Raw genomic sequence first — 15,117 nt, 5'->3', positions numbered from 1 at the left:
TGGTCATCCATGGCTTTCTCCAACCTAGCTATTGCCTGGATAATTGTAAAAGGTGAAAGATTTATGCGATCTGAAGAGAAACCAGAGTTGCCTGGATAATTGTTAGTCTGAATTCCTTTTCTGACATATTGTCTATGTCGATAGCCATTAGCTCTGTTGCAGAAGGCCCATCCTCTGTATTTTTCTTCTGTTGGGTATTCCTCCTCCTAGTCATTTTGGTAAGAGATGACTGAACAGATGCAGCTGGACTTATCGATTGTGGTGCAGTCAATGTGCACCCTGGAACGCTTCTGTGCAATCAGGATTCCCCACCCAAATGAGAGAAAAAAGAAAAGAAAAAGAAATAGAGAAGAAGAAAGAAAAAAAAGGGGGAAAGAAAAAAAGGAAAAAAAAAAAGAGAGAGAGAGATAGGAAAAAAAGGGAAGATAAAAGAGAAGGCTCAGCCCAAATGGGCCACAAGGTAAAATTTGTGGAGTATACAAACAAAAACAGACAAACAAAAAGACTAATAAAAGTATATGAGAAGAGAAAAAAATATGTATATATAAGCAAAAAAAAGGGAAGAACCTCATCAGAAAGAACCCCAAGTATAAGGTTTATATATTATCAGGACAAACACAAATTCACAGAAACACTGACAGAAGGAAAAATTGGGAGAGTGGTTATAGATTCTCAGTGTGGGTGAGGAAGGTTATTTTGATTCTTCCTGAAGGTATCTTGATGTTTTTGTTAAGGGACTCAACTTTCCTAAGTTACAGGGGGATTAGAAACTGGTTTGCCTATAGGGGTAGCATTGATTGGGGAAAGGGGATTACCTTGACTTTTAACTCTATATGTATAGTAGAAAATAAAAATTAAAAAAGAATAAACTAGACTAAACTAAGTTAAAGTTAAAAAAGAATTAAAAAAATAGAAAAGCAAAAGAAAAACATGGGTGTATGTATCCAAAAGTTCAGGTTAGAAGGTTATTAAAGAATTTGATGTACTGGACATCTCAGTGTGATGGTAAATAGGTTAAAAAATTATCTGTATGTATTAAAAAAAAGAACCAGAATATTGGTAAAGAGTTAAAAATAAAAGTTGTACTTATGAAGAAGTGGTGGTTGTTCTCTTGTAGTCTTTTTTTTTTTTTTTCTTCCTTCCTGGTTGGTTTTCTGGGGGAGGGACCTGCCACGTGGGTTTTCAGACAATGATGTTCCCTGAGTTAGGTCCTCCCGCTCCCCTCAAGGGGGTGAGCTCTTTTTTTTTCAGGAAACTGTTTTTTTCAGCCTTTTGTTCTCTGGGGGTTTTTATGTTCTTTCATCTGCTTTCTCTCGCCTTGACAGCTTTTGATGATTTTTGGAGGTTTAGAGGAGAGCAAACAGCACCCTGACCTCCCTCTCAGTTAGAAGCCTCAGACTGTTTTGCAAAAGCTGCTGGCAGAGTCAGTTCTGAGTCACTGTCCCTGGGGATGCAGGAGCTCCTCCTTGTACCCAAAACCAGGGCAGCGGTGGCTGTCTAGGCAGCTCCAGACCGCCAGAGAGGTTCCAAGCAGAGATCGCACACTGAGATTTTCCCGCTGTCCCGGGCTGGGAATGTCTGGTTTTTCCGGATGCCAGAGCTCCAGGCTAGCGCCTAGTAGCACCTATCCCAAGGGAGGGTGTGGGATGCGCGCGTTTCAGGATTGCCGTCTGGCCAGGCTCCCAGCCCCTCTCGGAGCCAGACCCCACTCGTTCTCGGGCGCGCTGGCATTCAGGCGCACTGGCGGCTCAGGGATGGAGACCTGATTTCTCCGCCACACTCTCTCTGGCTCCGCGCCAGGGGAGGCTGCCCTGGGTCCGGGGACTTAGGTCCCTGACCCTAACCTCCCAGGTTCCCACTATTTCCCCCTGCGATCCTTTGCTGTTTGTTTTTTGAGTGCTTTCAACCAGACTCCAAGTTAATGCTGGTCCCCAGACGCAGAGCACTCTCGTGTTGGGGTGTTACTTTCCAATCGGTCACCTCTGGTGGCTCCCTCCCCCTTTTGTTTATTTTCCGATATCAGTCCGATGCTCCCAGTCTGCTTTACCTGCCACTGGCGTCTTCTGCTCCAGTAGAGATCCAGACGTGTATAATTCTGATCTCAGGCTGATTTCATGGGTGGTCGGAGTTCTTTGGTAGGTAATCAGCTCACTTTAGGGTACAGGTTGAAATGGTGCCTCCTCCTACTTCCCCGCCATCTTGACCTAGTCTCTATTTTTAATTTTTTAAGGAACCTTCATACTGTCTTCCACAGTGGCTATACCAGTTTACATTCCTCCTAACAGTAGATGAGAGTACTTTTCTCTCCATATCCTTGCCAACACTGTTTCTTATTTTTTGATGTTAGACATTCTGACAGGTGTGAGGTGTAATTGTGATGTTGATTTGCATTTCTCTGATGATGAATGATGTTGAGCATCTCGTCATGTATCTGTTAGCCCTTTGGATGTCGTCTTTGGAGAAATGGCTGTTCCTGTCTTCTGCCCATTTTAAGTTGTATTGTTTGGTGTTGAGTTGTATAGTTTTTGGATATTTTTGTATATTTTGGATACTAAGCCTTTATCAGCTATGTCATTTGCAAATATCTTTACCTATTCAGTAGGTTATCTTTTAGTTGTATTGTTTCCTTTGCTGTGTAGCAGGTTTTTGTTTTGTTTGGTTTTGTTTTGTTTTATGTAGTCCCAATACTTTATTTTGCTTTTGCTTCGCTTGCCTCAGGAGACATATCTAGAAAAAAAAGTTGCAATGGCCAATATCAGAGAAACTATTGCCTGTGCTCTCTTCTAGGGTTTTTATGGTTTCAGATCTCACAAATAGGTCTTTACTCCATTTTGAGTTTAATTTTGTGTATGGTGTAAGAAAGTGGTCCAGTTTCATTCTTTTGCATGTAGCTGTCCAGTTTTCCAAAAACCATTGTTGAAGAGGCTATCTTTTTCCATTGCATACTGTTGCCTCTTTTGTCATAAATTAATTTACCATATAATTATAGATGTATTTCTAGGCTTTCCATTCTGTTCTATTGATCCTCTCTGTTTTTGTGCCAGTACCACACTATTTTGATGACTACAGCTTTGTAATATAGCTTGAAACTGGAAATGTGTTACCTCCAGCTTTGTTTTATTTATTTATTTTTTTCATGATTGCTTTGATTATTTGGGGTCTGTGGGAATTCCAAACAAATTTTAGGTTTGTTTGTTCTAGTTCTGTGAAAAATGCTGTCGGCATTGTGATAGGAATTGCATTAAATCTCTAGATTGCTTTGGGTGGTATGGACATGTTAATAATATTTGTTCTTCCAATCCATAAGCATGGAATGACTTCCATTTGTTTCTGTTTTCTTTAATTTCTTTTATCAGTATTTTATAGTTCTCAGTACAGGTCTTTGAACTCCTTGGTTAAGTTTATTCCTAGGTATTTTATTAATTTGGGGCAATTGTAAATAGGATCGTTTTCTTAATTTCTCTTTTGATTCATGACCAGTGTATAGAAATGCAGTGGATATCTGTATATTGATTTTTTTTTATCCTGCAACTTTACTGAATTCATTTATCTGTTCTAATGGTTTTTTGTGACATCTTTAGGGTTTTCTGTATATAGTATCATGTCCTCTGTTAAATGGTGGAAGTTCTATTTCTTCTTCACCAATTATACACCTCTTATTTCTTTTTGTTGTCTGATTGCTTGGGTATAACTTCCAGTACTAGGTTGAAGGAGTGGTGAGAATGCACATACTTCTGTTGTTCCTGACCTTAGAGGGAAATCTTTCTGTTTTTCACCATTGACTCCGAGGTAAGTGATGTGTTTTTCATTTATAGACTTTTTTGAGATATGTTTTCTCTAAACCTACAAGCTTTCTATCATGATTGGATGTATTTTTTCAAATGTTTTTTTCTGCATCTATTAAATTGATCATATGATTTGTGTTCTTTCTCTTATTGATGTGATGTATCATGTTGTTTGATTTGCAAGTATTGAAATATTTGGTAGAATTCACTTATGAATCTCTCTGGTTCTGAACTTTTGTTTATTGGGAGTTTTTAATTACTTATTCTTTCATTGCTGGAAATTGATCTATTCCAATTTTCTATCTCTTCCAGATTCAGTTTAGGGAGGTTGTATGTTTCTAGAAATTGACCCACTTCTTCTAGGTTGTCCAATGTCTAGGCATGTAATTTTCTCTCATAATATTCTCTTATAATCCTTTGTATTTCTGTGGTGTTGGTTGTTATTTCTTCTCTTTCATTTTGATTTTCTCTCTCTCTCTTTCTCATCTCTCTGTATCTCTATCTGTCTCTCTTTCTTTCTTTCTTTTTTTTTTGTGATGAATCTGACTAAAGTTTTATCAATTTTGTTGAACTTTTCAAAGAACCAGCTCCTGGTTTCATTGATCTGTGCTATTGTTTTGTTTGTTTGTTTGTTTGTTTGTTTTCAGTTTCTATTTTGTTTATTTCTGGTCTAATCTTGACAGTTTCCTTTCTTCTACTTGTTTTCAACATTGTTCTCCTTTTTCTAGATTGTAAGATTAGGTTGTTTATTTGAGATTTTTCTTGCTTCTTGAGGTATGCCTGTATTGCTATAAACTTCCCTCTTAGAACATCTTTTGCTGCATCCTAAAGATTTTGGACCATTATGTTTTCATTTTCTTTGTCTCCATGAAATTTTTTATTTCCTCTTTGATTTCTTGGTTGATTCATTCATTGTTTCATAGCTTGTTGCTTAACCTTGATACGTCTGTGCTCTTTCTAGATTTTTTTCTTGTGGTTGATTTCTAGTTCCATAGCATTATGGTCAGAAAATATGCATGGTATGACTGATATTTTTGAATTTGTTGAGACTTATTTTGTGGGCTAATATGTGATATATTCTGGTGAATATTCTATGTGCACTTGAAAAGAATGTGTATTCTGCTGTTTTAGCATGAAATGTTCTGAGTGTATCTGTTAAATCCACTGGTCCAATGTGTGATTCAGTTCCCTGTTTCCATGTTGAATTTCTGTTTGGATGATCTCTCCAAAGATGTAAGTGGGGTGTTAAATCCCTCTACTATAATCGTTTTATTACCGATTACTACCTTTATGTTTGTTATTAACCATATTATGCATTTGTTTATTCTTGTGTTGAGTGCATAAATATTCACATTTGCTATACCTTCTTGTTGGGTTTTCCTCTATATTATCAAGTAGTGCCCTATTTTATTTCTTATTATCATCTTTGTTTTAAAGTCTGCTTCATTCGCTATAAGATTCTCTACTGTGGCTTTCTTTTCACACTTATTTGCATGATGAATATTTGTCCATCCTTTCAGTTTGTGTGTATCTTTAGGTATATGAAATGAGTCTCTTGTAGGCAGCGTGTAGGTGTTTTTTTATTTGTTTTTCATTCCATCACCCTACGTCTTTTGATTGATGCATTTAGTTTATTTACATTAATAATAATTATTCGCAGGTATGTACTTACTGCCATTTTGTTGCTCGTTTTATGGTTGTTTTTATAGAACTTCTTTGTTCCTTTCTTCCTTGTTCTCTTCTCTCATAATAATTTGCCTCTCTTTAGTGATTTACTTGGATTATCTCTCCTTACTTTTTGTATATCTATTACTGTTCTTTGATTTTGCCTTACCAAGAGGTTTGTATATAACATATGCATATAGCAGTCTATATTAAGTTGATGTTTGCTTAAGTTTGAACCCATTTTTGCCTCATCTCCCTGTCGTGTTTTAGGTATTTAATGCCGTACTTTACATCCTTTTCTTTTGTGAGTCCTTTGATTAATTTTTACAAATATGCTTACTTTTCCTGCTTTTGTGCTTCCTGCTTTTCTTAACTTACAACCTTTCCTTCCCACTAGAAGGGTCACCTTCAACATTTCTTGTTGGATTGTTTTAGTGTCATGAACTTTCAATTTTTATCTGGGAAATTCTTTATTTCTCCTTCTATTCTGAATGATAGCTTTGCTCGATACACTATTTTAAGTTGCAAGGTGTTTTTTTGTTTTTTGGGTTTTTTTTTCCCCAGCATTTTGAATATATCATGCCACTCATTTCTGGCTTGCAAATTTTCTGCTGAAAAATCAGGCTTACAGGGGCACCTGTCGTCAGTCATTAAGCATCTGCCTTCAGCAGATCTCAGGGTCCTGGGATGGAATCCTGCATTGGGTTCCCTGCTCAGCAGGAGCACACTTCTCTCTCTCCTCCCCACTCCTGCTCCCTCTCACTATCTGTATCTCTCTCAAATAAATAAATAAACTCTTTACAAAAAATCAGGCTGACAACCTAACAGGGTTTCCATTGTATGGGACTGGTTTCTCTTGCTGCTTTAAAAAATTCTCTTTACTACTACCTTTTAGCAGTTTTAATTACTGTGTGTCTTGGTGTGGACCTCTTTTGGTTGACTTTATTGAGCCATCTCTGTGCCTTCTCAGTCTGGATTTCTATTTCCTTCCCCATATTCAGGAAGTTTTCAGCTATTATTTCCTCAAATAAATTTTCTGCCCCCTTTTCTCTCTCTTCTCCTTCTGGGATCTCTATAATGTCAATGACATTATGTTTCCTGGTGTCACTGGATTCCCTAAGTCTATTCTCATTTTTGTCCATTTTCTTTTTTTTTTTTTCACCTGCTCAGCTTGCTTATTTTCCTGTACTCTGTCCTGAGACCATTAATTCATTCTTCTGCTTCCTCTAGTCTGATATTTATCCTATCTAGTGTACTTTGAACTCCATTTATTGTGCTCTTCATCTCTGATTGGTTCTTCTTTATCTGTTTGGTGAGGGTCTTGCTGATGTCCTCCACTCTTTTCTCAAACCCAGTATCTTCATGATCATTACTTTAAATTCTCTATCAGGTATATTACTCATCCCTATTTCATTTAGCTCTCTTGCTGTGATTTTGTCCTCTTTGATATATTTTCTCTCTCCTCATTTTGTCTAACTCTCTATGTATGTTTCTAGGTATTAAGAAAGTTAGCTATGTCCCCTTCTCTTTAAAATAGTGTCCTTATGAAGAAGAGTTCCTATGGTGCCCTGCAGTGTCCTGTCCCTTGTTCACCAGAACCTGATACTTCAGGCGTGTTTCCTATGTGTGTTGCATGTACCCTGATGTTATGGCTGAGTCAATTTTCCTTTAGTCCAGTTGTCTGTAATGGCTCTCTTTGCTTATTGTGGGCATGTTTCAGTCCCTGTGGTGTTAGTAGGCTAGTCTGGGGCCACCTTGGGCTGAAGTTGAGTCACCCCAGTTGTTTGTCAGAGATATAATAGCACAAAATTGCAGGGTATTTTCCCCTGAGAAGCTTTCATTAGTGGGTGGGGCTACATTCAGACCAGCTGTTTGCTACCAGCCCACTTCTGGGTTGGGTGGTCTTACTGTTGTGTGTAGTTATCTTTCACTCTTCCTTGGAAGGACACAGTATGGAGGGGTGCTGGCTCTTGTCAAGGCTACTTGCACATTGCCAGTTTTGTGATACTGCTTTGGTTGGTCTCTGGCCAAGACGTATTGGAGGAGACAGATCTGCAGTGTGCACGGAAGCAGGATGCATGCTGATTTGCAAGGTCTTCACACGTGTCTTCTAGGGGAGGGTATCTGCAGTGCTGGGACAGAGGCCCACCTGGATGAAGGGAGTGGGGCACACTGTTAATCAAGTTAGGTAGTGAGGTGGCTGTGTGTTTATGCTGGGAGACATGGGGATGGAAATGGTGCCTGCCATTTCCTTTGTTCCTGCAGGATTCTGCCAGTGACCTAATCCCTCTCGGACATGCTCTGAGATGAGTAAACAACTCTCTCACCCCATATGCTTCACATGTTTTTCAAGCTGCTACTTCTATGCTGTATCTTGTGGGACTATTTGTTGTGTTGTCTCTTTAAGGGTAGGGATTCTTTGCTATGGACCTCCCATCTTTCCCAGAGCCAAGCCCACTGATTTTTTTAAATCCCAGGTTAAAGTCCCACTGATTATAAGTACTTATAAAATTTGACCCCTCTGGTTTTCTAAGCCAAATATTATGGTGATTCGTCTTGCCCTTTCAGGTTCCCCAGTGTGAGGGTCTGTTTCTCTCTCCTCTCTTTACCTGTGACATCCCTTCCAGCTGTGGATAATCCCAAGGGACTGTTTAGGAACCATGTCTCTGCCCTTCCTATGCTCTTCCATTTGGCCTCTCTTCTACACTTAGTTTAGTGGGGTTTGTTTTGCCAGTCTTGGAGTCATTTTCTGGGCTATTTACATTGATGCAAGTGTTATTTAGTATTATCTATGGGTTTAGGTGTGCTTAGGGTCCTCCTATTCTTGTCATCTTCCCAGCTGTTCCAGGGTATGCTAATTTTTAGATCTAGAATACACCACCAAACTCAGTGTGCTTCCTCCTGCAGCAAATGAGTTGTTGCTCTGCATCCATGTGAACATTGAGGGTTGTCAGTCTTTTCAATTTTAGCTAGTGTTGTATGTGTGGTGGTGCCTCATTATTGTGATTTTCATTTGCTCTGATATATTTATTAATGAAAGTAAATATCACTTACATACTTTCTTTTGCAAATTACCCTTTCAGATCTTCTATTCATTTACCTCTTGGATCATTTGACTTTTTCTTATTAAGTTTTAGGAGGTTTTTACATATTCTGAATGTGAGACCTTTGTCAGTTATATGTGTTGCATATATTTACTCACACTGTTACTTGCCTCTTCACTCTCACTATGGTGTCTTTGATTAAAAAATCCTTGATTTGAATGTAGTCTAGTCTATCAGTCTCCTCATTTATAGCTATTGCTTTTTAAAATCTGTTCAAGAAGACATTTCTAGGGTGCCTGGGTGGTTAAATTGTTTAAGTATCCAACTCTTGAATTCAGTTTAGGTCATGGTCTCAGGGTTGTGAGATCAAGCCCTGCATTGGACTCTGCACTCAGCACTCAGACTTTAGATCTGCTTGAGATTCTCACTCTCACTCTGCCCCTCCTCACCTCATGCCTCTCTATCTCTCTCAAAATAATAACTTTTTTTTTTTTAAAGCATCCAGCTCTGGGTTTTAGCTCAGGTCATGATCTCAGGGTCATAGGATTGAGCCCTGTGTGGGTTCCACATGATTAAGAGGGAGTCTGCTTCTCTCCCTCTGCCCTTCCCTTTTTTCAAATAAGTAGATAAATCTTAAAAAAAAGGTAAGAAATCATTTCCTACCTCTCCTACCTCAAGGTTATAAAAATAATTTATCTTATAAAACATTTATTTTTTACAATTCCAAGCTAATTCTTTCAGGAATAGATTTTTGTAGGTGGTATAAGACAGATCTCAAGATTTACCTTTTACATATGGTTGTATAATTGACCTAGCACCAACACTAATTTTTATCACTAATCTTTAGTACTTCCTTTGTATAGATGATGTGTCCTTTTATGCGTGGGTCTGTTTTTGGACACTTCTTTTCTATTGGTTTATTTTCTATTCTTGTTTCACTCTTACTGTCTTCTTATAGCTTTATATTAAGTTTTGGTATCTGTATAATACTTTCTCTTATTTAATTCTTCTCTAAGAATGCCATTTCTTGGCCTTTTGCATATCATACAAATTTTTTTTAATTTATTTATTTTTTCCGTGTAACAGTATTCATTGTTTTTTCACAACACCCAGTGCTCCATGCAAAACGTGCCCTCCCCATTACCCACCACCTGTTCCCCCAACCTCCCACCCCTGACCCTTCAAAACCCTCAGGTTGTTTTTCAGAGTCCATAGTCTCTTATGGTCCGCCTCCCCTTCCAATTTTTTTTTTATAAACATATAATGTATTTTTATCCCCAGGGGTACAGGTCTGTGAATCGCCAGGTTTACACACTTCACAGCACTCACAATAGCACATACCCTCCCCAATGTCCATAACCCCTACCCCTCTCCCAACCCCACCTCCCCCCAGCAACCCCCAGTTTGTTTTGTGATATTAAGAGTCATTTATGGTTTGTCTCCCTCCCAATATCATACAAATTTTATAGCCAGATTATCAACTTCCATTTTGAAAACCTTGCTGGGATTTTGATTTATTTAGTGTTAATTTTTGACTGGATTTTATTATATTTTAACTATAATTATAATGTAACAAAGATTAACATAGATGGTGGGAGTAGGATTGCTAAATATCAGAAAAAGGCAGCAGTATTTTATGTAATGTTTTAAATATTAGCATATCCTGCCAGAAGAAAGACCTTTCAGTAAAGTTTATAGCTGGTAATTGTAAAAGATTTGTAAGAATATGCATCCAATCAAGATTGTGGATCAGTCTGGCATGTTATGGGAATCTCTCAATCCTGACAAGGATAGATGGAGCTCTTGATTGTGCAGAAATAAACTATGGAAAGGTTCTTAAAATTTGCAAGGATCCATACATATATTCTCAATGAGTCTAGAAGTCTCAAAAAGGGTTTTAAATATTTTGTTTAGGTAATTATCTCAAAAAATTGAGATCGGCATATTCTGGGGCTTCTAGATGGCGTTTGTTTTGATAACCAAGTTGTTTGATTTCTATGCACAAAATTACAATAGGGAAACCCAGAGAATGAAATGTAAATTTCTTGATGAATTCATTTTAAGAGTCACAGAAACCTGTAAGCTTCAACTCACCTGGTTGACTTGAAATGACTACTATATGAGGGCTGTAAGTTGTCTGAGGGCTTACGTTTCTGTGTCAATAAGCTATAGAATCACATAATATTTTAATAATAATTGACATTATTTTTAAATATGAGGATAGATTATTATAATAAAAGCGAATATGACTTTAGAAAAATCTATCCTAGTTTTATAAATTTACTAGTATGACAAGATTTCCATTTTATTTCATAATATTATGTTATCCTGAAACCGAATCCAAAAATCATCCTACCAAAACAGGCATAAAGCTGCCCAGACACTTAAGTATTCCTGTGAGTCAGTCAGTGTGCAAGACTGAAGTGTCTAGCAGGCAGTCGAACTTGTGTGGCTTCTAGGTGAATCTAACTGCTGCTTCACTTTCCAGGAGTACAGGGGATCAGAAGCGTCCTTCTCCCAGTGAAACTACTCATGGCCCAATATCTCAGCGTGCTCACATTTGCTCTTTGGGATTGCAATACCATCTAAATTGGGAGCATTTAAGGTGGAAGTTGAGGGCAAGGGTATATCTACTAATTACATAGAGTAATAGTTGGTGGGCCAAGCATGGGGAGAGACTTTGGTTGAGGAAGCAGAGTGTACAAACTATATAAGAATACGAAGTGGAGTTGGGAGACAGCTCAAAGGTGTAAATCTGTGCTCCACTTTAAGTGAAGTGATATTAAATATGAGCACGGTATGAGATTTGACTTTAGGGCTTAATATTCCTTTTGTTTGGGGAATGGTGCAGTCCATATCTGTTGACCCTGACCTGAGTTTCAAAGTTCTGAGTAACAGTGTCTTCCCCCAGGAATCCAGACATTTTCAATTCCAGGGAAGGAGTGGTAAATATGGAGTAATATTAGACTGATTCTCCAGAAATCTCCTGCTTGATATTCCACTGCTGGCAACATGTCTTTTCTGGTACTGAGATTAACAGCAGGAAGGAGCACTCCATGCATGAGCCTATCCTTTTGGGGTTTTAAAGATTTTTTTTTTTTTAATTTGACAGATATAGATCACAAGTAGGCAGAGAGGCAGGCGGAGAGAGAGAGAGAGGAGGAAGCAGGCTCTCCGCTGAGCAGAGAGCCCGATGTGGGGCTTGATCCCAGGACCCTGGGATCATGACCTAAGTTGAAGGCAGAGGCTTTAACCCACTGAGCCACCCAGGTGCCCCCTTCTGGGGTTTTAATGGGTTTCAGGAAACTTTGAATCTGCTGGAAATCAGAGGTGGAATTAAGACAGATTCTTTACCATTGGCCTGGTGCTGAATGACTTGGATGGACACTTGCTGAGGCAATAACGAGTCTTTAGTGATGCAAACTGGCAACTGCTCAGGACTATGGGGTCTGAGATTTATAATCACATATCACTGAGTTTTTGAAAGCTGAAAATCAAGCCAATAATTAAGATGTTGACTACTAATATTTGTTGAGAGATTTTTGGTTTCGTTTTACTTTCTTTTTAATCAGGGGAAATGATAGTAGGGGGAGAAGGAAAAGGAAGATACCCTAATGAGCATCAGAGCCATTAATTATTGAAAATATCCTATGGGATTATTCTGACTCACAATTTTGGTTAAAATTGGAGTCAAATCATCATTTTTAAAGTTCAGATTCCTATTTTGGTTGCTTAAGGTTATTCATTTATACTTTAATTAGAAAACTGTGGTAGAATACTCTCTATGACTTAGTTTAAAACCCTCATTCCATCATTTGCCCTACTCTTCATTCTAAGAAAAGGGAAAATAGGTCTACTGAATATATATTACTTATGATCCATGAGAGCAGGAACTATATCTTCCTTATTTACTGCTGATTTCAAAGCTTAGTACAGTGTCCAACACAAACTTAGTTCTCAATAAATATCAATTAAATGAATTTCTACCTTCCATATTACCTTGCTTCCAACTTCTAAACCAAATACTAAGAGCTTCACATAACGGCAGCTCTGGTAAGATTCACACCAGTTTTCCTTGTGGTGTGACATTTATTTTTAGGCACCAACTCATTTATTTAGATTAAAGTTAATGAAAACAAATGAAATGACAAATGAAAATAACGTGCTGTGGTCCAGCAGTCTGCGAACTGTCGCCGGCTCCCCGCACGGGTTGGTGGTGGGGGGCGTGCCGAGCATCCCCGGGGAGTGGAGGAGCGCTCTTTTTTCTCTCTCCTCTTTCCCCCCACTCCGCACCCCCGGGCACCCTCAAACCAGGCCGCGCTGCTTCCCTTTCCCTCTTGTCTCGTCCCCCGGCAAACTTTCGGTCCCTCCCCCGCCGGTCACCCGTTCTTCGTCGTAGCTCCAGCCGGCCTTGCCGCCCGGAGGGCTCCTCCGGACCTCCGTGCCTGCAACTCCGACCATTACAAGATCCAGAAACATGTCGATGACACTTCTGTCTGCCTTCTACGATATCGACTTCCTGTGCAAGACGGAGAAATCCGTGGCCAATCTCAATCTGAACATGCTGGACAAGAAGCCGGTGGGGACCCCCGTGGCCGCTGCCCCTAGCTCGGGCTTCAGGACCTGCTTTCTCTGCCCACCCCGCGCCTAGGCCCAGCAGCTGCTCGCCCAAGTTCCTGGGCGGGGCTAACCGCAGCAACTATGGCAGCTGGGCGGCGGGCGGCCCCGCCTCCTACAGGATCCTCAAGTTGTCAGGGGGCGGAGGCACGGCCCTGCTTAACAAGGAGAACAAATTTCAGTACCGCTCCTTCAGCAAGGGCAAGCGCAGCCAGCACCTCTTGCACCAGCACCTCTTGCACTAGCAGCAGCAGCAGCAGCAGCACCAGCACCAGCACCAGCACCAGCAGCAGCAGCACCAGCACCAGCACCAGCACCAGCACCAGCACCAGCGCAGCAGCACCAGCAGCAGCAGCAGCACGGGGGTGGCGGCTCCCAGATTAACTCGATGCTCCACAAGACTGAGCTGTGCCGGCCCTTCCAGGAGAGCTGCACGTGCAACTACAGCGAGAAGTGCCAGTTCGCGCACTGCTTCCAGGAGCTACCCAGCCTGACACGGCACTGCAAGTACAAGACCGAGTTGTGCCACACCTTCTACACCATCAGCTTCTGCCTCTACTGGCCGCGCTGCCACTTCATCCACAACGCAGAGGAGCGGCGGCCAGCGCCGTCTGGGGGCGTCTCTGGGGACCTGCGCGCCTTAAGCGTGCGGGACGCGCTGCACCTCGGCTTCTCCCGGAAGCCGCTGCCCAAGCTGCATCACAGCCTCAGCTTCTCAGGCTTTCCGTCGGGCCACTACCAGCCCCCGGGGGGCCTCGAGTCGCCGCTGCTGCTCAACAGCCCACGTCGCGCACCGCTGCCGCCACCCTCTTGCTCCTCAGCCTCCTCCTCCTCCTCTGCCGCTTCGTCCTGCTCCTCTTCGGCTCTGTCCTGCTCATGCGCCTCCGCAGCCTCCACGCCCACAGGCGCTCGGACTTGCTGTGCCTCCGCGGGGGCTGCGGCCCTCGGCGGCGTTGCTGTACCGCACAGGGGGCGCGGAGGACCTGCTGGCGCCCGGCGCTCGGTGCGCAGCCTGCCGGTCCGCCTCGAGCGCTAACAATGCCTTTGCGTTTGGCCCGTAACTGAGCAGCTTCATCACGCCGCTTGGCATCCAGACCCACAACTTCGCCTCCGTGGCCGCTGCCTATTATCGCAGCCAGCCAGCAGCAGCAGCAGCAGGTACCCCCGTGCAGCCCCCGGCGCCGCCCAGCGCGCCCCTCCCTGCCAGTGCCACCGCGCCGCCCTCGCCGCCCTTCAACTTCCAGCTGCCGCGCCGCCTGTCCTATTTGCCCGTCTTCGACGCGTCCCCTAGCACCCCGGACTCGCTGTCGGACCCTGACAGATACTTGAGCGGCTCACTCAGCTCGGGCAGTCTCAGCGGCTCCGAGTCCCCCAGCCTTGACCCTGGCCGCTGCCTGCCCATCTCTGACGATTGAGGCAAGAGGGCGCCAGCGAGGAGGAGGAGGAAGGGGGAAGGTTGTTCTGTCGGTTGTTGGAGGGCGCCCCTGCCACCTGGAGTCCTTGTTAAGGGCAGGGAGGGGCGCTGGACTGGGGGGTGACAGGCCATGAGCAGAGTCTGCGGGCGGCACCGAGCACTTGGACTCGAACTTGTGTGCCGGGAGGGGCCCCACCCCTCCCCTTTCGGTTTTCTCTCTTTTTTTTTATTTATTATTTTTATTATTATTATGAAGTTTCATTCTTGTTGAGCAAAAAAAAAAAAAAAAAAGGCAATGAACTTTTGTATTGATGAACAAAATACAACAGGGTAGGTGTGATGCGAACAGAACAAGATACCAAACACTTAAAACTTTTTTAGGTCTCCTAAGAGTTTGGGACTTTTGGGGGAAAAAAAATCAACCCAGCACCAGCAGCTACCAACCACCATTCCGTATCTTCACTTGAAAAGCATTAGTTACAGTCCAGATGTGGGAACTCTTATGTGAGAGAAGTTCTTAATTGTCGTTTGTCTTCAGACCAGTGTAAACAAACAGCCAGCCACCACCTTGCTAAACCTCTAAGCTTCTGGA

At 41.9% G+C, this 15,117-nt stretch overlaps 1 pseudogene; it reads left to right on the top strand.

Moving 5' to 3' along the window:
* Positions 1-12,370: 12,370 nt before the first annotated feature.
* Positions 12,371-14,526, top strand: LOC123945995 (annotated as a pseudogene).
* The last annotated feature ends 591 nt before the right edge of the window (positions 14,527-15,117 follow it).

This window comes from Meles meles, chromosome 1 (assembly GCF_922984935.1).
Source record: "Meles meles chromosome 1, mMelMel3.1 paternal haplotype, whole genome shotgun sequence".
Classification (NCBI taxonomy): domain Eukaryota; kingdom Metazoa; phylum Chordata; class Mammalia; order Carnivora; family Mustelidae; genus Meles; species Meles meles.
The sequence above is the reverse complement of the archived record's forward strand: the minus strand, read 5'-3'. Positions and strand labels throughout refer to the sequence as shown.